Genomic DNA, 7470 nt, shown 5'->3' with positions numbered 1-7470 from the left:
CTAACCCAGCTCAGAGTGCTGCTGGCCAAGCCACGAGCTGACAGCTTAGCCAGCAGTTTGCTGTGGGGGACAGTGTCAAAGGCCTTGCTGAAGTCCAGGTAGACCACATCCACAGCCTGCCCCACATCCACCAGGCAGTCACCTGATCATAGAAGGAGATCAGGTTGGAGAGGCAGGATCTGCCCTTCCTAAATCCATGTTGGCTGGACCTGAGCCCTTGGCCATCCTTCAGGTACAGTTATTGCCCCCAGGATAATCTGCTCCATCACTTTCCCTGGCACTGAGGTCAGGCTGCCAGACCTGAAGTTTCCAGGTTCCTCCATCTGACCCTTCTTGTGGATGGGGACCACATTGGCCAGTTTCCAGTCATCTGGGACCTCTCCAGTGAGCCAGGACTGGAGGAAAATGATGGAGAGCGGCTTGGCAGCTCAGCTGCCAGCTCTCTCAGCACCCTAGAATGGATCCCATCCGGTCCCATGGACTTGGGAGTGTCCAAGTGGCTCAGCAGGTCCTCAACTAATTCCTCATGGATTTCCAGGGCATCACACTGCTCCCTGACCCCATTGCCCAGCTCAGGAGGCCACTCATCCTGGACTCCTACCTTGCTGTTAAACATTGAGGCAAAGAAGGCGTTCAGGACCTCAGCCTTTTCCTCATCTTCGGTCACAGTGTTCCCCTCCAGGCCCAATAAGGAGTGCAGGTTCTTCTTGCCCTTCTTTTTAGTGTTGATGTATTTGTAAAAATGCTTTTTATTGTCTTTCACAGAGGTGTTCAGTTTCAGTTCCAACTGGGCCTTTGCCTCTCTAATTTTATTCCTACGTAATCTAACCACTTCCTTGAACATACCTCGAGAAGCCTTCCCCTCCTTCCAAAGGTGATACAGCCTCTTTTTTCCCCTTAAATCCTCCAGGAGCTGCTTGCTCATCCAGGCCCAGAGCCATCCCCTTGGCTCATCTTTCGGCACATAGTTGTAGAGAGCAAGAAGGTCTTCCCTGAGCCTCCTCTTCCCCAGGCTAAACAACCCCAGCTCCCACAGCCTCTCCTCACAGGGCTGTGCTCCAGACCCCTCCCCAGCTCTGTTGCCCTTCTCTGGACACCTTCCAGCAACTCAGCATCTTTCCTAAACTGAGGGGCCCAGAACTGGACACAGGACTCAAGGTGTGGCCTAACCAGTGCTGAGCACAGGGCACAATGACTTCCCTGCTCCTGCTGGCCACACTATTCCTGATGCAGGCCAGGATGCCATTGGCCTTCTTGGCCACCTGGGCACACTGCTGGCTCATGTTCAGCTGCTATCAACCAGCACCCCCAAGTCCCTCTCTGCCTGGCTGCTCTCCAGCCACTCTGACCCCAGCCTGTAGCACCGCATGGGGTTGTTGTGGCCAAAGTGTTTCGGCTATGGCACAGACTGATGCCAACAGCAGTTTTAACTGAACTTTTCCCAAGGAAATGAGGAATTGTTGTTAGCAGTAGACAGCAATATACTACTATATTCAGCAAATAATTAGCAATAGCAGATCCTGGGCTGCAGCAAGAGAAGTGTGGCCAGCAGGGCAAGGGAGGGGATTCTCCCCCTCTCCTCAGCTCTGCTGAGACCCCACCTGCAGTACTGCCTCCAGGTCTGGAGCCCCTATAACAAGAGGGATCTGGAGGTGCTGGAAGGTGTCCAGAGAAGGGCCAGGAGGATGTTCAGAGGGCTGGAGCAGGTCTCCTGTGAGGACAGACTGAAGGAGTTGGGGCTGTTCAGTCTGGAGAAGAGAAGGCTCTGAGGTGACCTTATTGTGGCCTTCCAGTATCTGAAGGGGGCTACAAGAAGGCTGGGGAGGGACTTGTCAGGCTCTCAGGTAGTGATAGGACTAGGGGGAATGGAATGAAGCTGGAGGTGGGGAGATTCAGGTTGGAGGTGAGGAGGAAGTTCTTCCCCATGAGAGTGGTAAAGCCCTGGAATGGGTTGTCCAGGGAGGTGGTTGAGGCCCCGTCCCTGGAGGTGTTTAAGCCCAGGCTGGATGAGGCTCTGGGCAGCCTGATCTAGTGTGGGGTGTCCCTGCCCATGGCAGGGGGGTTGGAACTAGATGATCCTTGTGGTCCCTTCCAACCCTGACTGGTACTATGGTACTATGAATATTGGTTTTCAGCCATGAAACAAGCAGCTAGTGAGACTGTAGAGGTTGGGGGTGAGTGTAACTTCAATGCCAGTAACGATGTGACCCCTGCTGCTGTGTTTCCCAGTGTTGAGCTGTTTCTTCAGTCAGCTTCAGCTGATGCAAAAACTGTAACTTGCTTGCAGCATCGACATATTTGTCATTACCTTCTTTTGGTAACTAAGTTAAACACAGTCTTGAGGAAGCTACACAAGAGAGCTGCAAAGCTGTTTATGGCATTGTAAGACCAGGAGGTTGCATGCTGTACTCGACCTGGGGGGGAGGGAAGATGAAGCTGCTTTTGTTTTGTTTTGCTTCAAAGGAGACCTTCGTCCCCATCAAGTTTCAGTGATAGTGTTTATTTTACAATACTCATTTCCCAGAAATGCTCAGTGGACCTTGGGTCAGACCTGATAAGTTTGTCTCCATCTCTTCAGGCAGTTCAAATGGGATGGATCTTTGCACTTTGCACAGTGCTGTTTGAAGCTGCTGGAATTTGGCACAAACAGACTCCCCCAGGCAGGAGGCTGCTGTAGTTACATTGGACTCCTTACTTTCTTTTTCAACCAGGAAAACCCACCACTTTTCAGAAACATCAGCATTAATTTGATGTGGAATCCAACAAACATAAGAGGGATGAAGTAGTGTGAATAGTTCTTTGGTTTTATAACAAGCTACTCACTAGGGATTAAGTGTGAGAATCCTCTTAATAACAGCAATAAGTATTTGCTTAGTTCTCTCCCACTGGCTGTTTGATCTACAAACATGGACTGGATGTTGACAAGAGCTCACCAAATCCCAAGTCGGGCTGATAGATGTGGACTTGAAATGAACTTGGATGAGTTTGAAGGAAATAGTGTCCTCACATACTCTCAGGTCAGGAATCCTATGATCTTTATAATGAGGTCCATGCAAAGGAGAACTGAATTTGCCAATGCAGATGGAGAAAAATATTAGAGGTTAGCAGTCAGGTTCCTGGGTTTGCTACATTCTTTTCTTAAAATGACTAACCACAAAGCAGGGTGGTAGCTAGAAAATCTTAGAAGTCCCACCCCCCTAAAGCAGGTGGGTTTCATCTTTGGGTTCATACCCATGCTTTCATGTGCAGACTTTTTGACCTTCCCAAAGTCTTGCAAAGTGCAAACTTATATGTCACAATTGCTTGAAGCAATATGATTCTGCAGATAGGATTCAACTAAGTTGTGCTGCACTTTGGCCACAACAACCCCATGCAGAGCTACAGGCTGGGGACAGAGTGGCTGGAGAGCAGCCAGGCAGAAAGGGACCTGGGGGTACTGGTTGACAGCAGCTGAACATGAGCCAGCAGTGTGCCCGGATGGCCAAGAGGGCCAGTGGCATCCTGGCCTGGATCAGGAACAGTGTGGCCAGCAGGAGCAGGGAAGTCATTGTGCTCCTGTGCTCAGCACTGGTTAGGCCACACCTGGAGTCCTGTGTCCAGTTCTGGGCCTCTTAGTTCAGGAAAGATGTTGAGTTGCTGGAAGGTGTCCAGAGAAGGGCAACAAAGCTGGGGAGGGGTCTGGAGCACAGCCCTGTGAGGAGAGGCTGAGGGAGCTGGGGTTGCTTAGCCTGGAGAAGAGGAGGCTCAGGGGAGACCTTCCTGCTCTCTACAACTCCCTGAAGGGAGGTTGTAGCCAGGTGGTGGTTGGTCTCTTCTCCCAGGCAACCAGCACCAGAACAAGAGGACACAGTCACAAGCTGCACCAGGGGAAGTTTAGGCTTGAGGTGAGGAGAAAGTTCTTCACAGAGAGTTGTTAGCCATTGGAATGGGCTTCCCAGGGAGGTGGTGGAGTTACCATCCCTGGAGGTGTTGAAAAAGGGATTGGATGTGGCACTTGGTGCCATGGTTTAGTAGTCATGAGGTGTTGGGTGATAGGTTGGACTTGATGATCTTTCAGGTCTTTCCCAACCTTACTGATTCTATGATTTTATGATGTCATGGATGAACAATTTCCTAACCAAGCTAGCACAGAGGTTAAAGAGTAACTGCTGAATGGTTGATTTTGTTTGTCTGTTTTGTTTGTTCTTCATTAAAAAAAACAACCTAGAGAAGACCCAGACAACTCAGAAGCAAACTCTCACCTGGAACTTACCTTGGTGTCAGTAGGTGAAAAACAGCCCTGTAAGTGAGATGACACCCAGCTTCGTGCTCTACTTAAGCCACTCATTGATTGACAACACACAGCACAGCAGAAGCACATTATGTGCACTAAGAAATGAAAGTCTTGCTTGCTGCCCATCTGGTTGCATTGTGGCCTACCTGTTATCCATCTTTAATAAGTGGTGTCTGTCACAGTCTTTGGTTTAGTTTTAATGAGAAACTAAACACCTCAAAACATCTGAATCACTCAGCTCGTGGTTGCAGGCATCGGTATGGGAAAACTTAGCCTAGTGTACCATGGCATTGTAATAGCAGGAACAACAGGGTTTCCTTCTTGGGTGATGTATGTATTAGGTTACTGCCATTGTTAAGAGTCACATCAAAACATGTATTTTGCTGAGACAAAGTCACAAATATGAGACAAAGCATTCTCCATCTGTGGTGAATACTAAGTTCCTGCTTATCTCTGTACCCTTATGAAAATTGGTAGCCAGAAAAGGGAACCTCAAGTTAACTTCTGCTTCTTTCAGAATACTGACATCTCTTTTTAAGCTTTTGGATTGTTTTTTATGTTCTTAAACTAACTTTTGTTTAGAACTAACCTTCCAGTTGTTGAGGGTAATGCTGATTTTGACAACTGTGAAATGCATTACAAGTGATCTTGTTGGATCTGCACATGAGTTAGAGAGCATGTGGGTGCAACAAGAGGGCTTCTGTTCCTGAGATGCTAGGCCAAATGCCACAACAACAAAAAAAATTGTGTGTATATTTTATGTAGAACAGATGGAGATAGAAAATCTAAGAGGGGTATTGTTGCAGAGGCTAACAAGCTCTGCCTGAGCTCTAGTTCGAGCAAAGGCAAATCTTCATAGCCTTCCAGAGCTATCCAAACACAACCCTCTTCCCACAGAAAATGGTAAGATTTGCATGCAGCTGGTAGAACACAGGGAGGGACAGTTACATCTGCCTCACCTGCTAGTCTTGACTAAGTGGAAAATTTGTTCCAATGTGTGCTTGTTCACCTCCCTTGCAAATGGTGAAGGTCATGAACGAAGATGAGCGTGCTCTTGTTATCTAGCTGTAAAGTTCCCTGGCTTGGACGTGCTATGCTGTAGAAAGAGTAAGTACATTGAGACATAAATCTGCTCAGATTGTTGTGGGAGATCAGGATAGCCTTGACAGAAGCATCATATGTCTTGCCCTGCTCTGCAGCTTATACTTGGAATCTCTCTAGATTCTTTATGGTGAAAGTAGTACAAACAATGGCTATCACATCACTTTGGTCCCAAAGGAAAGAAATGTGTCCAGAAACAGTTAAGAGCAAGCCCTTGATGAATCAGAGTACTTCTAAATTTTAGAAGACATTCTACACCTGACAAAGTTTATCTGCTATCACTTTGTGTGTCCATACAGAGCAAATCTATCCTGACACTGCTCAGCCTCAGCCTCAGGAAACACATGATAAAGAAGCATTAGCTATCAAATGGAGCATTCCCACAGAGAGCCCCATATATGCTGGCCAATTAAATTGAGCAGCAGTGAGCCAGCAGATGGGCTGGATGTGAAGTGCAGAGCAGGGAGAGTGCAGCACATGTGTTCTTCATGCTTCCCACTGTATAAAGATACAGTTTATAATACATAGAATAAACCAGGTTGGAAGAGACCTTCAAGATCATCGAGTCCAACCTATCAACCAATCCAACACCACCTAAACAACTAACCCACGGCACCAAGCACCCCATCAAGTCTTCTCCTGAAAACCTCCAATGATGGCGACTCCACCACCTCCCCAGGCAGCCCATTCCAATGGGCAATCACTCTCTCTGTATAGAACTTTTTCCTAACATCCAGCCTGAACCTCCCCTGGCGCAGCCTGAGACTGTGTCCTCTTGTTCTGGTACTGCTTGCCTGGGAGAAGAGACCAACATCCGTCTGTCTACAACCTCCCCTCAGGTAGTTGTAGAGAGTAATAAGGTCACCCCTGAGTCTCCTCTTCTCCAGGCTAAGCAACCCCAGCTCCCTCAGCCTCTCCTTGTAGGGCTTATGTTCCAAACCCCTCACCAACTTTGTTGGTCTTCTCTGGACTCGTTCCAGCAAGTCAACATCTTTCCTAAACTGAGGGGCCCAGAACTGGACACAGGACTCGAGGTGCAGCCTAACCAGTGCAGTGTACAGGGGCAGAATGACCTCCCTGCTCCTGCTGGCCACACTGTTCCTGATGCAGGCCAGGATGCCATTGGCCCTCTTAGCTGCCTGGGCACACTGCAGGCTCATGTTCAGTCTACCGTCAACCAGCACCCCCAGGTCCCTCTCAGCCTGACTGCTCTCCAGCCACTCTGACCCCAGCCTGTATCTCTGCATGGGGTTGTTGTGGCCAATGTGCAGAACCCGGCACTTGGATGTGTTCAATCTCCTGCCCTTGGACTCTGCCCATCTGCCCAGCCTGTCGAGGTCCCTCTGCAGAGCCTCTCTACCCTCCAGCAGATCAACTCCTGCCCCCAGCTTGGTGTCGTCAGCAAATTTACTGGGCTTACAGTGATAAGGCTGTAGCCAGCCCCAGCATTACATGTGAGTGGTCTTCTCTCTTCCCCAGAAGCACACTTGAAAATTTGCCCATGCTACATAGACTTAGTGTAGCTGGTGTCTTCCATGCCTTGTGGCCTCTTTGGCCATGCCTCAGCTTGCCCTTCCCAGGAGCTGTGTCCCCAACTTTAATTTTTACTTTACATTGGAGGGATTCTCCGGCATTGCACTGGAGTAGAATGTGATGGGATGTTTCCTCACTGGAGCCAGAGTTTGCCCTTCTGTCTGTCTAGCTCTACACAATTCCCTTGAGCAAAATTACAGATGCAATAATAGGTGGTTAGACTTGCAAAAACTCTGGAATGAAATATTAGCTCAAAAAGCTACACAACAATCCAACTTGCATAATATTTAATGGCTCCTGACTAAAGAAAACCAAAACATGCTGGAGTCAAGCAACATGGCTCTGGTATTTCAATGCTGTTCTTATTGACTTGGAAGAAACACCTTGTGTTTGTTTAGCTTCTCTAATCCTAGCAAAGACTTCTTTGTTTCTTTGGTTTATTTGCTGTGTTTTATGCAGAGATTGTTGTAAAGCAGGAAACTTCCTTTGCCACCTTCTCCCAGGAAAAGAAATGACACTAAAACGACTCTAGGGATTAATTTATCATCCTGCAGCCTTGTTGG

This window comes from Dryobates pubescens, chromosome 2, assembly GCF_014839835.1.
Source record: "Dryobates pubescens isolate bDryPub1 chromosome 2, bDryPub1.pri, whole genome shotgun sequence".
Classification (NCBI taxonomy): domain Eukaryota; kingdom Metazoa; phylum Chordata; class Aves; order Piciformes; family Picidae; genus Dryobates; species Dryobates pubescens.
Note: the sequence above shows the minus strand (reverse complement) of the source record.